At 36.5% G+C, this 21,907-nt stretch overlaps 1 protein-coding gene and 1 non-coding gene across 2 annotated transcripts in view; one reads left to right on the forward strand and one right to left on the reverse strand.

The window, feature by feature from the left end:
* The window catches only part of PKHD1 (PKHD1 ciliary IPT domain containing fibrocystin/polyductin), a 507,893-nt gene that overhangs the window by 384,475 nt on the left and 101,511 nt on the right, over positions 1-21,907 (forward strand). The window lies entirely within an intron of this gene.
* On the reverse strand, positions 12,944-13,136 carry LOC125996617 (U2 spliceosomal RNA). The gene has a single exon (XR_007491304.1). It is a non-coding gene; the product is annotated as a U2 spliceosomal RNA (small nuclear RNA).

Below are 21,907 nucleotides of genomic sequence, written 5' to 3' on the forward strand. Positions count from 1 at the left end.
CCTTCTTGGACTTTCTTGTCCCCATGCTTGTTTTATTTTTCTTCTCATTCTTCCCCTTTCTTCATTTATTTCTCTTATCCTCTATTTCTCTAAATGAATGATAGGTTTGAGAAGTCCAGGGTGAGGGAGAGGATTCTTTGAAATACAGACCCAACGACATCCCTTCCAACAGAAGGCAGGGTTTCAATGGTTGTGTATCCACCAGGCTCTTCATTTGACTGGAAGGAGGAAATCACTACAAAAACAGGAAATGTTTTTGTTTCTTTGTTTGTTCCGGACCTACCTACACCTGGAGATTCTCGAGGCTCACATCTCATTCTTTGATAACTCATGGTGGTGGTGTAGGCACCACATGCCTTGCCTAGTGGGATCAATCTAGGATGAGCTCAATGGCATGTAAGGCAAATTCCTTAACTCCGAGACTAACGCTCTAGACGTAGGAAAGTTTCTAAAGATAAGGAATGATTGTTTAGTCTTATTTTAAAAAGACTATTTTTTTCCAGATGGGGAGGCACAAATTGTCCCACATTAGTCAGCCAGAAGTCTAATTCTGTAAACGCACACTGACCACAGCACATTCCCCTCTGTTAGAAACCTGACAGGTTTTGAACTTCTTCTGTGTCCTATTCATAACTAGACGTCTCAACCAAACAGCCTTGTAATACATGGTATAAGAAGTGCCTCTGTTGCTGCTCAAGAATAGAACCTCATAGTAGGATCTTGAATGTCTTAATTGTCTTCATTCCCTTTATTGGGTGATCAGAATAGTTTGTTCACATTCATCCCTGACTATTTGTCTGGGTCGCTATGTCACTTCAGTTTCTGGATCTGTGATCACATTGACTCCCCTTCTCTAATTTATTTCTTCCTCTGCCTTTTCCGATAGCACTGCTTTACTGTTTTATTTAGTTCCTACGTGGATAATCCACAATATCTCTTTATTCTAAGAGCTTTAGTAACATCTGAAAAATCCCCCTTTGTCCCATAAAACTGCAATCATATTTTCTCTCAGGTAGAATTCAGACTAATATTCAGTGATATTCTAACAGATTGGTTAATTAAGGAATTTGCTTCTCCTTTTCTGTACTGGAAAGGCATTAGGCAAAAAAGATAAAGTAATCTGGAGGACAAAAACACTTTTGACCACATGCAAACACACAGATATAAATTAGTCTTTCTTCTTCAATTTTTTAAAATTTATTTTTGGGTCACAACTGGCTGTGTTCAGGGGTCATTCCTGGCTCTGTTCAGATGCCAGGGACTGAATCCAGTTCAGCCATGTGCGAGGCAAATGCTCTACCGACTGTGCTATTGTAGGGGCCCTCTCTCCTTCAATATTTTTAATATCCTTATTTTTACTTACAATAATGGAGATACATTTATACATTCTTCATGCATTCTCAGCAATCAATTTTCTTGTGTGTCCTAAAATTGTTACACTGCTGTCATTGATGGTCAGTCATTTTGTTTTGTTTTGCTTGGGTGGGGCTCCCAGGCAATAGAGGGGGCCCAGGAGAGACCTTCCTGACAAACTTGATGAGCCATTTTAGTGGTTCAGTGCTAAGGCTTGAGTCTTGCTTGAGGCCTGGGGTGCTGGGAATCTCCAGAGCCTCCAAAGTTATACCTCGGGATGCTTGAGAAGCCAGGCAGTGCCAGGAATCAAATCTGAACTAGGCAGATGCTAAGCATACACAGTACAGATCTACTGTCTTCCTGAACCCTGTGTGTGTCTGTGACATTCTGATAAGGCTCATGGGCTATTTCAGGTACAATGCTGGGGGTCTTCCTTCATTCATTGATATTGTTATGATAGTTCTCAGAGTAGTTATTTCTCTAACTGCACTCACCACTTTTTCTGGTGAGCTTCATATCATGAGCCAGTGCTTCCAGCCCTCATCTCTGGGAATAATTTCAATAATGTCTTTTATTGAGTGAGAGTGAGTGAGACTATTGTGTGTATTTCTCTCTCCCTCTTATTTCACTCAGCGTAATGGATTCTGAATACAGGTAAAGGGAGGGAGGGAGAAGGGGGCATTGGTGAAGGGAATGTGGCACTGGTGAAGGGGGATTTTCTATTTATGACTGAAACCCAACTACCACCATGTTTGTAATCATGGTGTTTAAATAAGATATTTAATAAAAAATGTTGGGGTTCACTTTTACTTGCTCAGAGGGTCATACAGTGCAGATGAATAAATACATGTAAAAAGCTTGTGCTCCAATGCTTTGAGCTTTCTCCCTTGCAATTAATTGTTTTTATGGGGGTAAGCTCAGACACTGGATTATATACCAATACAGCAGTATGTATAATTAGGAAAGCAGCCATCCTCTATAATGCCTCTCTAAAATGGGCCATGCATGCAGAGATGAGTGTTATGTATACAGGGATGAGAGATCTGTTATTTTCGAAGTCAGGACTTTGCCTCACTATTTGTCTTCTGAATTTCCTTTCTGAATCTCACAATAGAAAACAAAACTGGAAGACCTGACTGTCCTTTTCCCATGAAGAATAACTGTCATGCCTAGAATGCTTCACAAGAAAAACAACTGAGCATAGCACCCTAGGCCATATTCTAGAGTCAAGTTCACAAGTTGCATTGATGAAGTGGTTTTGAGGGCACTGATGCAGCTTCATGATTGCTTTTTCGGGGTTAGAAGGCCCTAGTGTCTGTCCTGTGCTATCTCCTATAGGCTTTACCTGTCTTACCTTCTCCTGCATTAATACCCAGGTACTGTGCTAGTGTAATCCAGGTGAGCAAAGTGAGAGGGTTGTAATATTCCCATTCTTCCACCATTTTCCATCACTAATTATTTTCACAGGCAGCACTAGGGACTAGGGAAGTAGCTTTGTTTAGGCTTTGCAGTACCAAGGCTCCTTGGTATTTGGGATGCCAACAAGCATCCCTAGGATTGGATTTCACTGTGCTTGTGGGCCTCCAGGGTTACACCTGACTGTGATCTGAGAATTATATGATGTTCAACCTGAAATCCCATGCATACAGAGCATGCACTCCCTCATATTTTTGCTGTCTCTGGATACCTTCACTTCACTGTTGCCTAGAAGTTTCTATTGAAACCATATCTGGAATATGTATTTGCAACTGATAATCATAGTGGTTCAGGAGCAACGTAATGCCTTTATGAATATATCATCTATCACAGCTGACTTTGAGTTCCTTATATAAGCCAGTGTTTTCTCCCTGTATTAAAATCCTTTTAATAAAAAGTTAATTAAAAAAGAAATCAGGAAAGTAATTAGTGAAGTAAATAAGTGATTAATGGCTCATTTAAAACAAGTTGCATTTTTTAAAATAGAAAAAACAAATGAGAGTAACCCTTTACTATTTGGTAAATATTCATATGACTGCTTCTTTTTTTATTTTTTGGCCACACTGAATAATGCTCAGGGGTTGCTCCTGGCTATGAACTTAGAAATCACTCCTGGTTTAGGGACCATATGGGATGTCGGGGATCTAATTAAGGTCCGTCCTGGGTGAGCCATGTGCAAGGCAAATGTCCTACTGCTGCGCTATTGCTCTGCCCCATATGACTGCTTTTTGTTCCAAGACTTAAAATAAGGGTCTCTGTGTCCTCCAAGGGAGGGTCCTATCTACTCCACTACTTAGACATTTCAGGAACTTACTGATGCTACCATTATTCATTCTATATTTTGCTGAAAATAGTTTCATTAGCATAAATTGGTTACTTATTCCCCTAATTTCACTACAATCTCTTAGAAGACAGGACATAATTATTATGCTAACTTTAGTTTAGTTGCTCGGTCTCCATTGATTCTCTCTTACAATGTAATTTTAGTTACTGGTATCATATATAACATAAAACTGTGCAGGTATTCTATTTAATATATAATAGAAAATGAACTTAATATTCATTTTAATAAACATCAAGAAAATGTGTTTATTTTAATGTAAATTTAATATTATTTTCAGGATATAGATAGAGGTTCTAATAGTAGATGAAATAAGTGAAAAAGGATGATTGCAAATGCTCAAGGTTGCTAGGGCTGCAGGGCTCTGAGATGCAAATGCCCAAGGCTGCATTGGGGCCCAAATGCTGGGTGGGAGCCATCATGCAGCAACCACCCACTTAGAAACAGAGATAGAAGAGAGGAGAGAAGAGAAACCTAGTATACATTTTATTTCTCCTGAAGTCTGCGGCCTTCAACTGCTACCCAGAGGGTTCAGAGAGAGATAGAGAGAGAGATAGTTGGAAATTCTCCAGCCAGAGGTAGTCAAGAGAGGCCCTGGTACAAAAAAAAAAAAAAAGAAAATGAATAGATACAAAGAAGGCAGCATCTTTCTGATGCTTTATCTCTGGTCTCTAGCAGACCAACAGGCACTGCTCTGGTAACTATCCTTATACCCAGCAAGACAGGGGAGTATGACCAAGGGGTATATCTAGGCGCATCTCCAGGTTCAACAGTCATTACAGTGGGAGTATCTGAGCGGCATGTCCAAATTCAACTGCCATAGAGATGACTGCCTAAGTTTTGACTCTGTAGGACTTAAGAGTACCAAATATATGGGTGAGGAGCTGATCCATTATTCAATTAATGGCCAGACCCTCTATTATCATCTACTTGATAATTTTTTGAAGAAAAAGAATAATTCTCCGAAGCTTTGAGATTAGTAACCAATATAGAACTGTGAAAGAAGAGACAAAGTGATGCAAAATACAGAGGAGAATCTTTTCTTGAAAGCTAAAGCAAAGGAATGGAGCATATGACGTTTTATCATTTGTCACAAAGAACAAGGTCCAGTGGTTGGGGTTTCCAAAGTGGGAGCATAAACTCTTACTCTGCATTCACTTGTTAAGCTCTGAAGTACACAAAAGAAAACAATATTGTGGGACAAAGCTGGGAGGGATGGCGCCAAGTAAGAGGAGAAACACAGCGAACCATGTACTTGGTTTTATGGTGCAATATTGTTCCCCCAGAGTCTTGCTGTTTGTCTAATATATCTGTACCTATGCTGTCTCTTTTCTAGGCTGCACTGAAGCCAGAGCTTTTTCCTTTAGAAAGTCATTGTTAAAATATACATACTTTATAATAAATTTTTAATAATTTATTTTTAATAAATATTTATTGTGTTCCAGGTGGTATGACAAAAGGGATATGTACAAAATAACATAATTTCTGCCCTCATATCTTATTAATTAAAATAATAAGGGACAAATATATACATAAATTCATGTAAATATAGAAATATACAATACAGGATATGATGTTTCTAACAAATATGGTCATGCTCTCAAGAAAGAAAATATGTTACATGCTTTAAAGAGGGAAAGTAATGTTACCATAAGTGCATCAATTTGAGTGGAATTGAGTGGGGAAGGGTTAGACATTGATAAATCAATGGAATCTGATTTTGCAGGTGGTATTTAGTTACATAGTGGTATAAGTTGAAGAGAAGTTGGACCCATGACACATGGAGGGGAACTTTTCTTAGGCAGAGTTAGCTGGGTGCATGGAAATTCCCAGTAGATCATGGAGTGAATAGACTGGAGAAACTGGGTAAAGTGGGTTGTGTAAACAAAAGGCCTGTAATAAGCAGGATAAATAAAAAGAGAGACAGACTCTGAGGAGCTTTTAGAATATTTTAAGACAATGACATATACTACTTGAATTACAAATCAATGAAATAGGCAGTTTTTTAAAATAAAATTATTTTACTTAGGAATTAGTTTTGTAACTAGAAATATAGTAGTAAGATAAAAGCTGAGGACTACAAAGTATAGTCTAGCATTTAGTGAGGACCAGTTAGACTCTTGGGACACTGCATCACAGTTCAGTAGACAGCAAACTGAATGAAGATCCCAAAGAGGGACTACAACTCTTGTACCTAAGAGCTAGAAGTTATATAATGCTTATTATGAGCAACGTGGAAAAAAGGGAGGACACATCGGTGCCTACAATCAGCCTCCTCTCGGAGCCAACTCCAGGAAGAATGAAGCACCAAGAATCTCAATCAACTTCTCAATATGTGTCTGTGCCATTTAAATAAAGAATATATAAGGGCCTAAGAGATAGCACAGCATTAGGGAATTTGTCATGCAAGCAGCCAATTCAAGACAGACAGTGGTTCGAATCCTGGCATCCTATATGGTCCCCGTGCCTGCCAGAAGCGATTTTTGATTGCAGAGCCAGGAGTAACCCCTGAGCACTGTTGGGTGTAACCCTCCCAAATAACCAACACAAAAAATGAATATATGGAAGAATAAATGGAAGTTTGAAAGAATGGCTAAGAGACAAATTAGCAGTTTCTATTTCATTTATCTATTTAGCAGTGACAATTACATTACTCACATAGCAGTAAATATATTATCACTTTCCATAGTTTTTAATTAGTTAATGAACCACATAAAATATAATTTGAAAATTAGACTCGTTTTGTTCAGGCTTGCAGTAAAGAACAAACAAAAAGAACTATTCTGAATTTCAGAACTTTCCCACCCTTCCTGATCATAAACATAAAGCTGAAAATGTTCCTAAATGTTTGAAATGTCAAATGCATGCAATTAATAAAGAATACCACAATAAAGGCATTTTGGAACTATACTTATTAAAAAGTCTTTGCATTGTGTTTCACACAAACTGATGAATAAAATTCAGGAACTGTCTTAGGTATCAGAAGTACAAGTGTGGATAAATAAGATTCTGTTTCTAAAAACTCCTTTTGCTTTTTTATTTTTTCAAAACCCATGTTGTTTCATAACTTGGACTGAAAATATAACTAAATTCTTGTTATGAAAGCAATTTCATTTATTGAAGAATAAATCTTACTTTCCCAATTAAAGCATAGAAAACTAGTTTTATTAAATAAATATTATATAGTAATTTATATTTTATAAGATAATAAAAGACATTATCTTATCACAACAGTCCTCTAAATCAATCGCTGGTTTTTCATGGGGTGATTAAAATTTTGCATCTCAGGGACAGTCAGTGATATTTGGAGACATGCTATCATCATAACTTGAAGGGGTACAAGTGGCTTCTAACTGAAATACCTGAGAAACTGCTATCTAGCCAATAATGCATAGAAATACTTAAAGTGATGAAGGTGAGAAACATTGTTCTAAATTATTTTATTATTTTCAAGGTTAAAAAACTTCTTTAGGTTAGAGAGACTGCAATTGGGCATTTGCCTTGCATGTGGCCAACTCCAGTTCAACCCCAGTTACTAGTGTGATACTGATATCAATATTAAATCTGTATTCATAGGTGCAGTAAAAATAAAATAGTCCTTGTATTTTCATGAAATAACTTTGTAAGCATATGATGGTCTGATCTCTCAGGCCAATTAAGAGTTTTACAACAAGCTTTTATAGTCTATTCACTGAATTAAAGAAAATGATGAAAAGTCTTTACAGGTTAGGCACATATGAAAAGGTGAATTTTTGGGCCATATAAAAACTTCAATGTTCAAAACTTATAAAAATTTCAATGTTTATTTACCACAACATAAGTAATAAATACTCCAAACTTCTGAGCTTTATCTTTGTGTTCCCCTTTGCCTGGATATAGTCATCTTACATACATACACCATCATGTTGAATGACATTATCAAACTCGAATATTGTTTCCATGTGTTTTTATATGATTTTTATCACTATTTATAGTTGATCCATTTTATGTGAAAGAATCCGTAGATATAACAACTTACTTTCATTTAGACCATCTCTATCTGCAGATCAGAAAGCAGATAATGAAATCTATTTAATGCTTGCTTCTAACGGAGTATAATCTTTCTGTGCTCAACTTAAAACTCCACAAATAAGACACTAGTACTGAAACTATAAGGAATTGATCTGAAAAGAAGTCTTTATTTTTTTTCTCTGCATACTTTGAAGCTTACCAACAAAACATGGTGAGTTCAGTTAGAGAAATAATGTCTACTTGACAGCTTTTATGACAACGGTAGTGAGTGAGAAAAGTAGATTGCTTGTCTTGAATACAGGCATGGGGCAGGGGAGCAGAGAGATGAGGGGCATTGGTGGTGGAAATGTTGCATTAGTGAAGGTGTGTGTGTGTGTGTGTGTTTATACGTAAAACACACTACAAACATGTTTGTAATCATACTGCTTAAATAAAGATATTTTAAAAGAAAGAATGAAAGTTTACATTTCAGCAATAACAACTAACCCCGTTTTTTGTTTGTTTTTGAACACACCCAGCTATGCTTAGCATTGCTCTAGTTGAGCAATCACTCCTAGAGTTGTGTAGAAGATCATATGGGGTGTTAGTGATAAAGTGTGGGCTGGCTATGTACAAGACAAGTGCCTTATCCATTGCACTTTATCTTCTGCCCCTAGGTCCACCTTTATATTAGTAACTTACGGTGATTCCAATTCAGTAAGACAATATCTCTTTCATTTTCCTTTTTCCACAGGAATTATGTATCATAGAAAATGGGTGCTTATGGTATTAGAGCACAGGAAAGTTCACCATGTCTCTGGATAAGTGAACTGAGATATACAGAGTGGGAGAGCACAATGACAGAGTAGTAGGATTGGTTTATAAATAAATAGACAATAATGCATATGGTATGCTTTGAAAGAAACAGAGATGCTGAGAGATCTGAGAGACTGAGAGATTTCCCTTTGATAATGTCTATTGACACAGATACTTCAGGCCTAAAGTTTCAAGAGTCAAACTTTATTTTTATTTATGTTTTTACATAAAACTTTTAATTTTTAGATTTTTAGAATAAGTTCTTTAATTAAATGACCGTGAGATACACAATTACAAAATGGTTTATGATTGAGTTTCAGTCATACAATATAGAACACCCTTCACCAGTGTACATTTCTCATTATCAATGTCTCCAGTTTCCCTCCCTTCCTACCCTAGGCCTTTCCCGTCTGCCTCTGTGCCAGACATTTTTCCTCTTTTTTCTTTCTCTCTCTCTCTCTCTTTCTCTCTCTGTCTTTCTTTCTCCTCTTCCCTCCTTTTGTCTCCTTCTTTTCTTTTAGACAATGTGGCTTGAACTATTTTTACTGGAATGATATTATGCACATCACTATCATTTTTTACCACTCAAGTTTTTTGTTGTTGTTGTTTGTTTGGTTTGGTTTTGGGCTACCTCTTTGAGGCTCAGGGGTTACTCCTGGCTCTGAACTCAGAAATCCCTCCTGGCATGGGGTACCATATGGGATGCCGGGGGATCAAACTGTGGTCTTTCCTAGGCTAGTACAGCAAGGCAGAGGCCTTACCATTTGAGCCACCACTCCGGTTCCAAGCACTCAGTTTTTGTCCAAAGTAATCATTTCCAAATTTCACTGTCATAGTGGTCTTTTCTCTGCCCTAACAACACCACCCCATTCATTGTGGCAAGTTTTCTAGCATAAACTGGTCCTTCTCACTCTCATTTCTATTGTCCAATTATCTATGGATACTAATACAATACTATCATATTTTATTATCCCATAAATGAGTGCAGTCATTCTATGTTTATTCCTCTCCCTCTGACTTATTTAGATCAGCATAATAATCTCAATATTAAAAACTGATTTATTTTGAGTATGGAGTCCAAGTGTTACTCGAGGCTATACTTAGCCAACTATACTATCTGGCTCAGTGTTAGGTCCTGCAGATATTGTATAATTTGTGCCTTATAGTGCAACGGACCTACTCTTTCTAAGACTTTCTTTCTTTCTGAATGTCTTTCTAAGACATATCTAAGGGACCTTCAAGGTTAAGTAGAAGTGCCTAGAAGGCTATATGGTGCACAGGAACTGATTTGTCAGGCTCATGAAAAGCATAAACCCTTTAACGTTGTGTTATGTCCCAGACTCCATGACTGATCTTTGACTATATTGAAGAATGTTCATCCTCAACAAGTCACTTTTAAAGTTTAATGCTCTGAGAAGATACAGACTTATTTAATAATTAGCAAAAAAACCCAGCAATATTTGATGTAGACTAAAGTTTTCTATACTGAAACACCCTGCTGAGCTATCAGGGATGTTGTAAGCAAAACACATATTGCAGAAACTTTAAGAGTCAAAGCAAAACTTGGAGCTTTGCCTTTATCTTCATCTGAAACATTGACTTTGTTTCTCAATAGACTTTGTTGCTTGAACCTAAGGTGGAAACTTCATGCTGGGACATCTGTGTGCCTTCTCCTTTCTTCTTAGAATTCTCATTCCTGCCTTGCCTATCTGGTGATTTTTATTTAGACCAGGGGTCTCAAACTCAATTTACCTGGAGGCCACAGGAGGCAAAGTCGGGGTGAGGCAGGGCCGCATAAGGGATTTCACCAAAAAAAGTCCTTAAACGTCATTACTAACAGTTTTATTTTTTTCTTCTGAACATGAATAGAACATTAAGTGAAGATCATGAACAGTTCTGAACATGGCATCTTTTGCCTATTCCTTGCTTCCAGAGACTTGACAGCGCTTCTTCTCACAAATCTGAACCACATTTGGCTTTAGAGAGGAAGCAGTTGAGACCCTCAGTATGGCTGGAAGATGATCATCATTAAGTCTAGACCTGTACTTTGACTTATTGAAGTTCAATGTAGAGTATAACTTTTCACACAAATATGTGCTCCCAAAAAAGCACATGGTGCGCTTGGACATTCGGGAAAGCTCAGGGAAGCTGGGGGGCAATTCTCTCAAAAATTGGCCATGCATGTCTGATTTTTCACTAATCTCCCTGAACTTGCTTTGAGATCAGAGTTGCCCTGCAGGTCGATGAGCTCCATTTGAAGCACAGGAGGGGAATCTTGCACATCAAAGGAAAAGGATCCACAAAAATTTGGAAAGTGGCTCTGTGCTTTTTGAAGTCTGCAAATCTGTGATCAAATTCCTTCTCTAGCTTAAAAATAGCATGAACATATTTCTCACAAATGAATGGTATGCCTGCATCCATAAGTTCCTTACATGCTGGGAAATGGCAAAGGTTTGTCTGAGAGAGTTGGGATTTCCATAACACAAGTTTTGTGGAGAATGCTCTCACATTGTCATAGGCAGAACTGATAAGCTGCCCCAGGCCTTGTAACATCTTGTTTAGTACATTCAGCTTATGTATGATGTCAACAAGAAAAGCTAAGTCATGTGGCCAGGAAGGTGGCGCTAGAGATAAGGTGTCTACCTTGTAAGCGATAGCCAAGGAACGGACCGCAGTTCGATCCCCCGGTGTCCCATATGGTCCCCCCAAGCCAGGGGCAATTTCTGAGCACTTAGCCAGGAGTAACCCCTGAGCGTCAAACGGGTGTGGCCCAAAAACCAAAAAAAGAAAAAAAAAGAAAAGCTAAGTCCATGAGCCATTTGTGATCACTCAACTCAGAAACAGCATTCCCATCCTTCTCCATGAAGGCTTTTACTACTTCTGTCAACTCAAAAAATCTTTTCAGGACATTTCCCCTGCTGAGCCAACCTACCTTGGTGAAATAGAGCACATCTCCATATTCTGACTCCATTTCCTCTAAAAATGCACAGAACCTCCTGTGCTTTAAGCCCCTGGATCTGATTTGGTTGATGCATTTCACAACAACAGACATCACATTGTCACACTGCAGGCATTTACTGCAGAGGGCCTGCTGATGGATAATGCAGTGATGAGAAATGGCCTTCTCTACACCCTCCTCTTCAAGTTTTTTTTGAACAAGTGCCACCAGTCCATTTTTCCTCCCTGTCATCGATGGCGCTCCAATGGTTATTATTCCAACAAACCTCTTCCATGGCAAACCTGCATTCTCAATGGCATCACACAGATGCCGAAATATCTCATTAGCAGTGGTCTGGCCATGCATTGGAATTATTGTGAGCAGCTCCTCTGTCAATTCAAAATTACAATCAACACCACGGACATAAATTGTGAGCTATGTAGTGTCTGTTATATCTGTGCCCTCATCAAGAGCAACTGAGTATGCATCAAAACATTTGGCTTTCTCACACAGTTAATGATAAATGTCACTTGACATGTCAGAAATGCGCTCTGCCACAGTGTTGACAGAAAGGCTGATTTCACTAAACTGACCTTTCTTTTCCAGACAGATAATACTTGCAGCCTGTAACAGGAATTTTTAACAAACTCTCCTTCTGTGAATGGTTTCCCTGCCTTAGAAATCATCTCACTACCATCTAGCTAGCTTCGACTGATGCAACATTCTCTTTGGTTGCTTTCTTGAAGAAATCTTGTTACCTCATTAGACATGCTTTAAGACGGGCAACCTGCTTGGCTCATTTCCTTGATATTTTGCACATTCCTCAGCATGTTTAGTTGAATAATGGCGTTTCAAGTTGTATTCCTTGTGCACTACAACTTTCTCTGAGCAAGTAAGACATGTGGGGATGCCCCTGTGCTCAATAAAGAAATACTGTGTCTCCCACTTTTCCTGAAATTGTCTGTGCTCGTCATCAATCTTTCTCTTCACTGCAGGCTTTGATGAAGTCATGATGAAGGTATGACAATTTAATTCTGTAATAAACTTCTCTCCCTTAGGCCTCCGATAATGCAAGGGACAGCGGGAAGGAGCAGCGGAAATGACGTCTCTGCTAGGTGCAAAGTATTCGCGATTATTCGCTTACCGAATATTCGCAATAAAAAATCGCATTAGTAAAAATAAATTGCAAAAAATCGCATTAAACATTTGCATACCCCGAATGGAACTGCTCGGGAGATGCGAATGTTTAATGCGATTTTTTTCTTACTAATGCGATTTTTATTGTGATTATTAGGTAAGCAAACAATCGTGAATACTGCGATATTTGAAGGCCGGCAGTGGGCCACAAAATGCTGTGTGGAGGGCCCGAGGTCAGTGAGTTTGAGATCCCTGACATAGACTGATAACAGAGGTGGATATATATATATATATATATATATATATATATATATATATATATATATATATATATATATATATATATATATATATATATATATATATATATATATATATATATATATATATATATAAGCTTCTTAAAGTTGTGACCCACTTCCTGATCAATAGTCAAAATCAGTATATATATATATATATATATATTCATATACTGATTTTGACTATTGATCAGGAAGTGGGTCACAACTTTAAGAAGCTTAAGTAATTATTTGAATGTTCATCTTGAGTCTACACTTGATCTTAGCCAAAAGGCCGAGAAGCGATCATCTTGAGTCTTAGGGAAATATATATTGCAATCCTAATAGAACTAAAGAGTTCAAATAACAGCGATGTGTATCTGAAGATTTCCAACTGTCAATGCCTTCTTTATTATCTTTTGACTTGTCTTCTTCTTATTCTATCTGTCTAGCGTTTGCCAAAAATCCTGCATCTTCTGTGAGCTATTGTCTCACTAATACTTGGTGAGTTATCTCAGCTAAGCATCATTCCTTTTCTCTTTTTTCTTTTTATCAGGAAAATAATATAATACAATAATAATACAATAATACAATAATAATATTACAATAATTTGTAATCATCTAAGATTTGAGTATTAGTTTTTATTAAGCCTTTAAAAACTTTTAAGCATCAATTATTGGATTCAAAGAAGTAAGAGGGATATAACTGTTGAAATATCAACTTTATATTCTTTTAACCAGGGTTAGAATCCAAAAGGAGAAAGGGAAGGATTCAAGTCATGATGACAGACAAATAGCAGTTATGTCAAGGACAAGGTTTAAATGAAGAGAAACTCATTACATTCTCAAAGCAACCCACTGTTTAAGCCTTTCTGTTGTGGTTTTAGTTTTGGGGCCACACCTGATGCTGCTTAGAGCTTATTCCCAGCTCTGTGTTCAGAGATCACTCCTGGTGATCTCTTGAAACAACCAGACTTAAGGTGACCATATCCAGTGCTGGGATCAAATTACGGTTGGCTGCATGCAAAAGAAAATCACTGTAACCCCTGTACTGTCATTTCTGCTCCCCCTTTTGAACTATATTCAAAGAATATTGTAGCTTTTAACCTTCTGTTGGCTCTAATTACATAAAAATCCATCAAACAATGAGTAAACTGATTTGTCACTTAATAATTTAATAAAAATAATCCATATTCCTAAATTAGTAGCATCCTTTATTATTATTAAAATTTGATTTTGAATAGTATTCAAGTGTTCACCATTACCAAACTGCCCACCATTTCTTTTTCAGTTTTGAAGTTACATTTAACTATGCTCAGATATTACACCTGGTTCTGCACTTAGGGTCCACTCCTGCAGTTCTCAGGGACATATAGGGTTTCAGAGATAAAAACAATTTGCAAAAACAAGCATGTTACTCACAGTACTATCTTTCTGCCCTCCATCCATCTTCAGAATTAAAACATTTAGAAATCTTGAGCACTCACCCTCTACGTTTATTCCATCTGCATTTTCTTCCTTGTTTTCTCTTTCAGAAACAACTGTCTTAAATTTGATGTTTATGATCTCACAGTATTTATTTATGGTTTTTCTTTTATTATATCTGATTGGTAAAAAAATTAAGTAACAGTTAAATCTCTGCTCTGAACTGGCCCATAGTACCAGTATTAATGACATTTATCACCCTGATCTGTGTTCAAATGTCTTTCCATGTTCTGCATGCCAATTATTCTCTCCATGTCCTTCTAAGGGGCAAGCATAAACTCTATCAGTACTGTTCAACAAACAGCAAGAAGATACAAAAGGGGAGTGTGAGACTGTGCTTACAGAACACAAAACTCTGCTCCCAGATTTGTTTTTTGAAATGGAATGCCTCCACTGTTTGTCTTTCATGTTACTCGTTAGATCAAGTGTTTCTCTACATCTTTATAAAAAAATACATTTAAATTTTTAACTAGAAACCTCTAGATTATCTGAGACTTTTATGATCAACAGTTTGAAATTTTGAAAATCTCTGAAAGTGATTCTTTTTAAATTTTTATTGTGCTCATTTTTAGAACATACCTGGGCATCTTAGGAAAAAGGGTAGTGTGGTAGAGAGAGTTTGTGTATCCTCAAGTATCCCATTTTATTCAGCTTTTCAGCTTCTGCAATTCATATATTCTCCTTTGGCCTATTTCTTCATCTGTAAAATTAGCATATCAATACTGTATTTTTAGGAAAATGAAAGAATTATGTGGCTCTAAAACCATAAATGAAAAAATGAAACAACAGTGTATGCTGCTCTGTTTCTCATCATAGGGAGCAGAACTACCCCATATACTTGAATATAAGCTGACCCGAGTATAAGCTGACCCCCCCCCCTAATTTTACCTTAAAAACTAGGAAAGATAATGAAATGACTGTAAGCCGAGGTGGAAAATGTAGCAACCACTGGTAAATTTCAAAAATAAAAATATGTACCCAAAACAATTACAATAATGAGGAATCTGTAAATAAATAAGTAAATGAAGAAATACATGATTACATTTACAATACATGATTGTTTGATATACTGTATACAATTAACATACCACATTACCCATACTATTGAATGGCAACTTTAATAAAGTGAATAAGCATTTAAGACAGTAAAGCATTTTAAATAAATGATTAAAAATTCTGAATCCTTATACGCCAAAACCCGATTATAAAGATTCAGGATTGATAAGCATTTATTTACATGACTTTACTGCCTTTACTTTACTGCCTTAAATGGGTTTTTCACTTAATTAAATGTTCCATTGAATATTGTGGGTTAAATGGTTCAGTGGCATACAGTTCAGTTCAGCTCCTACTCCAGCTCAGCCATGTCTTATAGACTGAGTTGAAGCACTGCCCCCGTCTAGCAGAAGACAGAAGATGGGCACCAAATCAAATAACCTATATGACCTGAATATAAGCCACAGTCAGTGTTTTAGGCACAAATTTTGTGCTGAAAAACCCGACCCACTTATACTGAGTATATAGGTAATCAAAGTGCTTATTCTGACTACATGGATTTTTTTCAGATTTTTCACTCACTAAAACCACTAGCCATTGGCATTATCAATTATTTTAGCATTATTAAACGAACTGCCTTTGTATTAATTGATTTTGACAAATCTCTAGACAGAATTGTTTTGGTGAGAAGGCAAACCTCTTTGGGTGCTTAGGGGTTATTTTTGGCTCTGTACTCAGGAATTACTCCTGGTTAACTATGGAGACCATATGAGATGCTAGGAGTCAAGTCTAGGCCTGTTGCTTGCTACAAAAGCATCGTACCTCCTGTACAATATCTCCGGCCCCTTCAGTCAAAATATTTATGCCCAATTCTACTTTTTGTTATATAATCACTGGAAAATGTGATTGCCTCCTAGCCCTCAGCCCCTTGCAGCTTTAACAGAGGCTCAAGACTTGATTAAAAAAAATAAATGATTGTTTCTGGTTTTAGAATGTAGTTCCAAAATGGCTACTTGGTCTATGAAAAGACTTTCTGCAAAGTTGGAAAATTTCTATGACTGTATCTCTAGCCATATATAGCAAGCATTTGAAATGTGACCACTAAGAGTTAGGAAGTGAATATTTAATTTTATTTATCTTTCAATGATTCTGTTTAAATTTGCATACATGTGTATAATTAATAGTTGATGGGTGAAAATGCACAAACAAAGGTGATACTATATACAGCTTTCCAAGAAAGTGACTAAAGTTTAGTTGTCCTTTCCTGCTCCAATCCATCAAGTATTTCCAAGATTTGTAAGAGAAGATAATGATTAATTGGGAGGTGGAAGATAACTTTATGAGGATCATTTGTAGATAATCAGCAGTGTACTGTCAATTTGCCCTCTCATAGTTTGTAGTTGAAGGTTGTTCTTACTGTACTCTCCTAAAAGGCTTTGTTTTTTTATTTTTATTTTTATTTCTTGGTTTTGGGGTCACATCCAGTAGCACTCAGGGATTACTCCTGGTTCTTCACTCAGAAATCCCTCCTGGCAGGCACGGGGGGGGGGGGGGCATATAGGATGCCAGGATTTGAACCACCATCCATCCTAGATCGGCTGCTTGCAAGGCAAACATCCTACCACTATGCTATCTCTCCAGCTCCTCCTAAAGGGTTCTTAAAAGCTCCCATAAGAGAAGAATTAAGAGAAACATTATTATTTAACTTCTTAAGGAAGCATTTAAAGATAAGACATCAAGTCAAATTAATTGTGTTTAAGAGAATTCCACTTCTCATTTCCTGAGCAAAGATGTCTGGGAAACTGGATAAATATAAGCCTATTAGTGTAGTGTACCACAGTCCTTTTTTATGTAGTATTTTTTTTATTGTGATCAAAGTGAGTTACAAATCTTTCACAGTAATATTTAAGGTACATAGTGACAAAGAATTAGTCCTTTAAACAGATATCCACTGAAGAGATGTGAGGTGACCTCAACCGAAAATTACATTCTTGACACTAAGGGCTCCTTGAGGACTCTTCAACCATCTAGAGGGGCAGAGAACATCACCTATGTCAAGATCAGTGATGTGGTGGTGGGAATGTTACACTGGTGATGGGGTGGGTGTTCTGTTTATAACTGAAACCCAATTACAAACATGCTTGTAATCATGGTGCTTAATTACAGATTTATAACAAAAATAAGACAAAAAAGATCAGTGATGTGAATTTCTCTGAAACACTCAAGAAGGTTTGACTCAAACAAGAATCAGTTTGATATGAACAGTGCTCAGTGGGGCCAGAGCGGTGGCACAGTCGTGGGGTGTTTGTCTTGCCAGCAGCTGAGCTAGGATGGACCGTGGTTAGATCCCCTGGCGTCCCATATGGTCCCCAAGCCAAGAGCGATTTCTGAGCATATAGCCAGGAGTAACCTGAGTGTCACCGGGTGTGACCCAAAAACTGAAAAAAAAACAACAACAATAAAACAATGCTCAGAGAACACGAATGCTAGATTACAAATACTCTTAATCAGAAATGTCTCTTATTTTCTATATTCATCATCCTGTTTCAACACCTGCATCCTCTAGAAGTGGCATAGTGAGTGGAAGATGAAGAAGCAAGCAGGAAAACTTGCCAAGCAACAATGCTCTTTTTTTCCCCCATCACATACTTCTCATTATGAGACAGACCCAGCTAAAGGAAGGAAGACATTTTCAAAAGGATTTGAGATTGCATGGGATTAGATTGGAATTTTTAATATCTGTAAATAATCAGAAAAGCTTTGTCATCCACCCAGGTTTCCATCCAGTCTGTGACAAATCTTTTGACGCTATGAATTTAAATGAGAGTTGCTTAAAAAAGACTGAATTTCTTATGTCTCACCTGCTGATCAAACTCATTCAGGAAACTGGTTATAAAAGTAAGGATAATTGAATATTATTGATGACACCTTAATCATGATGGTGACGAATGGCTAACATTTATAAAGTGCTTACAAACTACTAAGCACTTTTCTAAGCATTTTATGTATTTGTATACCTCAGCTGGAGATACATGAGGAAATAATGTCTCTCTGAGGTAGTTAAGATATATAGACTGTAAGACTTTCTGAGTCACACCAGAAAGTAAGAATCACACCTACTGGAAAATATTTTCATTTAATTTCTATTAAACACACAGAAAGTATTTTTTCATTTCATATGCATTCTTGCATTTGCCATGTTGCATACCATACAATATCCATCGTAAGCATAAGTACTTTGAAACTTAAAGTAAGAGAGTCAATTTACTTATGGTCACATCTAGGTTCATTATCAGGGACTACCAGGATTAAGTGGCTTTCTTATTAATAAACATCCTGTATCAAGCAAAACACTAATGACTATCTTCTTTTCTTGAAAAGGAGCATGTAATGTAAAGAACAGTTACGGTTTGCTCCTATCAAATTAAAATTGGGTACATTGGAACATTTAAAACGCTTTTGGTTACAAAATAAAAAAAACAATTAATACAAGTTATGTTCTTTTCTTTCCCCAAAGTCAACTGGAAAAGTAAACAAAAATGTAGAAAATTGGCCTCCATTGACAGTCAATAATGCATTACTACAAATATTGGAAAACAAAGTCAAGGAACAACTTTTCATTTTTTTTCTCTCCCAGAGTATTCTTGAACCTTTCAAATCTTCCTTTTCATTTTATTTTATTGTTGTTCTAAAAAATGAATTCCAAAACCCAAGAGAGGCATAAGGCTCTTACCAAGAAGAAAAGGAAGAAGCAATGCTGTCACGGTTCAGTGTATTCTGAACTCTTGAAATTTGGGGCCTATTTATACTTCAAGACAAACAGAGATCATGTTAACAATAGCAGATGTTGCAAAGGAAGGATAGAGTTTATTATAGGCAATCTGTGAGGGTCAGAAGCAATGGGCTCTTCCTGTGGAGGAAGCTGATGGGCAGCTGCAACTGGGCTAGAAAGGGCTTGTTATTCTAGTACACACCAGTCTGAAAGCACAGCATGGTGCAGTTTCTTGTTGGTGGATACATGTGCAACTTTGCTACTCTTTCCACAATTTCCTGTTTGGTCCCAAGCATCACTTCCCAAACTGAGTCAAATTGAAGGAAAACATCTAATCATTTTTGAGGGTCTAGGAGACGCTTCATATTTGCAAATATGATTTGAAGCATTTATCTTTCTTCCCCCCATCTTCTAAAGATTAACATTTAATAAAATACACATTTCTTTAATTTATTTTGAACTCCCTCCAAAGCCAGCAAATACCAGAACCTCAAATGTTATGATAGGATAGGTTCTTTATTGGTTTGTTTTCTTTTCATTCTTTCTGTTTTTACTATGTGATTCTTTTTCATTATAAATCCTTATGTTTCCAACTCAAGGAGCCTGACTAATCAGAAGGGCTTCCAGCAGAGGTAGACAAATATTCTCAGTGCAGTCTTCAAACTATACAGATGCAGATAGCTTTGCTAGTCACAGGAAATGAAGAAGTCAGGTTCATCAGAGACGAGGGATTTCCTTCTCAGATCAAGTATGTAGCTGTTGCATATTAGTGATATAAAGCTCAGGAGTTAGAAACAAGCTGGTTTCAGATGGTGAGGGTAATATTCTTTTCTTATCCTTGATGCCACGAAAAGCAGAGCCTGAGACAAAGGCATGCACACTGAGCTTATTTATATGGGGGCTCATCTTAGGGAGTAGAGAAATAAAGGATAGAAGGTAATTTTAAGATGTGTAAGAGATGTTTGATCTTGTGAAACCTTCTGAGGATCTTTGTAAAATGTATTTCAGTACTGCTAATGGGCATAGCAAGAATATACAGATTCATGTTTCTGATTGAATAAAGTAGTCCAATTTAAACATCTCTTGGTTGACATATATGAATACAATGTAGTACATTTGATGTGCTAGAAATAGGTTCAGGAGAAGTCAAGGTACAACTTTCTCCTGCCAAAAACTATCATATCAATGGCTAGCATAAGAGATGCAACCAGGAAGATTTGAACGCAGTGTACAGAGGTTTCTAATATAACCTCCTACAAATATTATTGTTATTAGTCAATGCTAAGCGGTATGCATTGAAACCACATTTCAATGTGCTATTATCTTTATATCCTAAAAACTCTATACTATGTACAGATTTTTATTTTTAATGATGCACATCTGAACATTAGATAATTTATTTATTCAGTTATTTCTATTGAAATAAGTGTTAGTTAATAGCACTTATAAAGCTTTTTGTTCGGAGAGGCTATCCCCCCAAATGCTCAAAGCTTGATCTTGACTCTGCTCAGGAATCACTCATTGTTAGCAGGCGTAAGGCACCATATATGGTGCTAGGGATTGAACCGGGGTGAGCTTCATGAAAAGCAAGTGTCCTATCACACTATACTATTGTCCTTGCCCCTCAACTAGTTTTTGTGGCGAATTAAAAAATTATATGAATTCAATGTGTAACATCAAGATAGCCATTATGATTAATTCCTAATAGTAATAATACTAGGCACACTTCATGAAACATTGACCAGAGGTAATAAAATGGTATTTACAGAAGTATAAAGAAAAAAATTAAAAATACTTAGGTCTTGAATTGGGATGGTTCCATAATTGGCCTGGATATATGGTTTACATACTAGATGATTGGTAGATCCCTGGTATCATGCAGTACCCTAAGCAATACCAGGAGTTATCCCTGAATACTGATCAGGGTTGTAGTACCCTTGAGCACCACAAAATAGCCCAGTACTTTTCTTCTTAACCTACATAGCTCTTACTTCTCTTTAAATAGGAAATATTCATATTCAAATATAGTATCCTATAGATTTCTGTTCTTTAATATGAATCTTTAGGCATTAGGATTCCAAAGAAACTTAAAAATTACCAACAGATGAGGTAAAATATAAGTATTATATATAATTTCAAAGAACTTAACATTTTTGTAACTATAATTACAAAAGTTTGTCACTGATTTCAAATGATCTCGATCTAAACTTTTTTGTTTCCTTTGTCCTCCATATCTATCACCATGGCCTAAACCAAATTATTTCTGAAATTAATTTTAATTCTCAAATTTTGTATTCTTCAATATTTATTTTGTGATTTGTAAATATGAATCTGAGAGAATGTATGATTTTGAAGTATTCCAAATAAGGAGTGAATCATCTATATACAATAAAATGAGTTTGTCATAAGTATATTCAATATAATTACTTGCTCTTTTCTTAATTCAAAATGGATTGAATGTCTAAAGTTGTTTATTAACAATACTGTGTTTAGACTATGTTAAAAATAGTGGAGAATTTCCAGGTCAAAGAACAAAAGTCTGTTTTAATCTTGATATTTCATGAGAGTATTTTTCAAATATTTTTTTCTGATGTCTGAATACCACTGTTAAAATTCTTTTCCTCATAGGAAGAGTTGTCTTTAGATATAAGAGCCACTGCACTGTAGTTTCTTCTCAAGAGTTCTTAGAAAATTTTTTCTCTTCTTGTGCAATTGGACTTATGATCTTTATCCAATTCTTCTAACTCCATTAAATTAGGATAGTTCTGAGAGGAAAAGAGCAAACTATTATGAATAACATTGCCAAAAGAACAAGCATTAGTCAT

This window comes from Suncus etruscus, chromosome 18 (assembly GCF_024139225.1).
Source record: "Suncus etruscus isolate mSunEtr1 chromosome 18, mSunEtr1.pri.cur, whole genome shotgun sequence".
Classification (NCBI taxonomy): Eukaryota; Metazoa; Chordata; class Mammalia; order Eulipotyphla; family Soricidae; genus Suncus; species Suncus etruscus.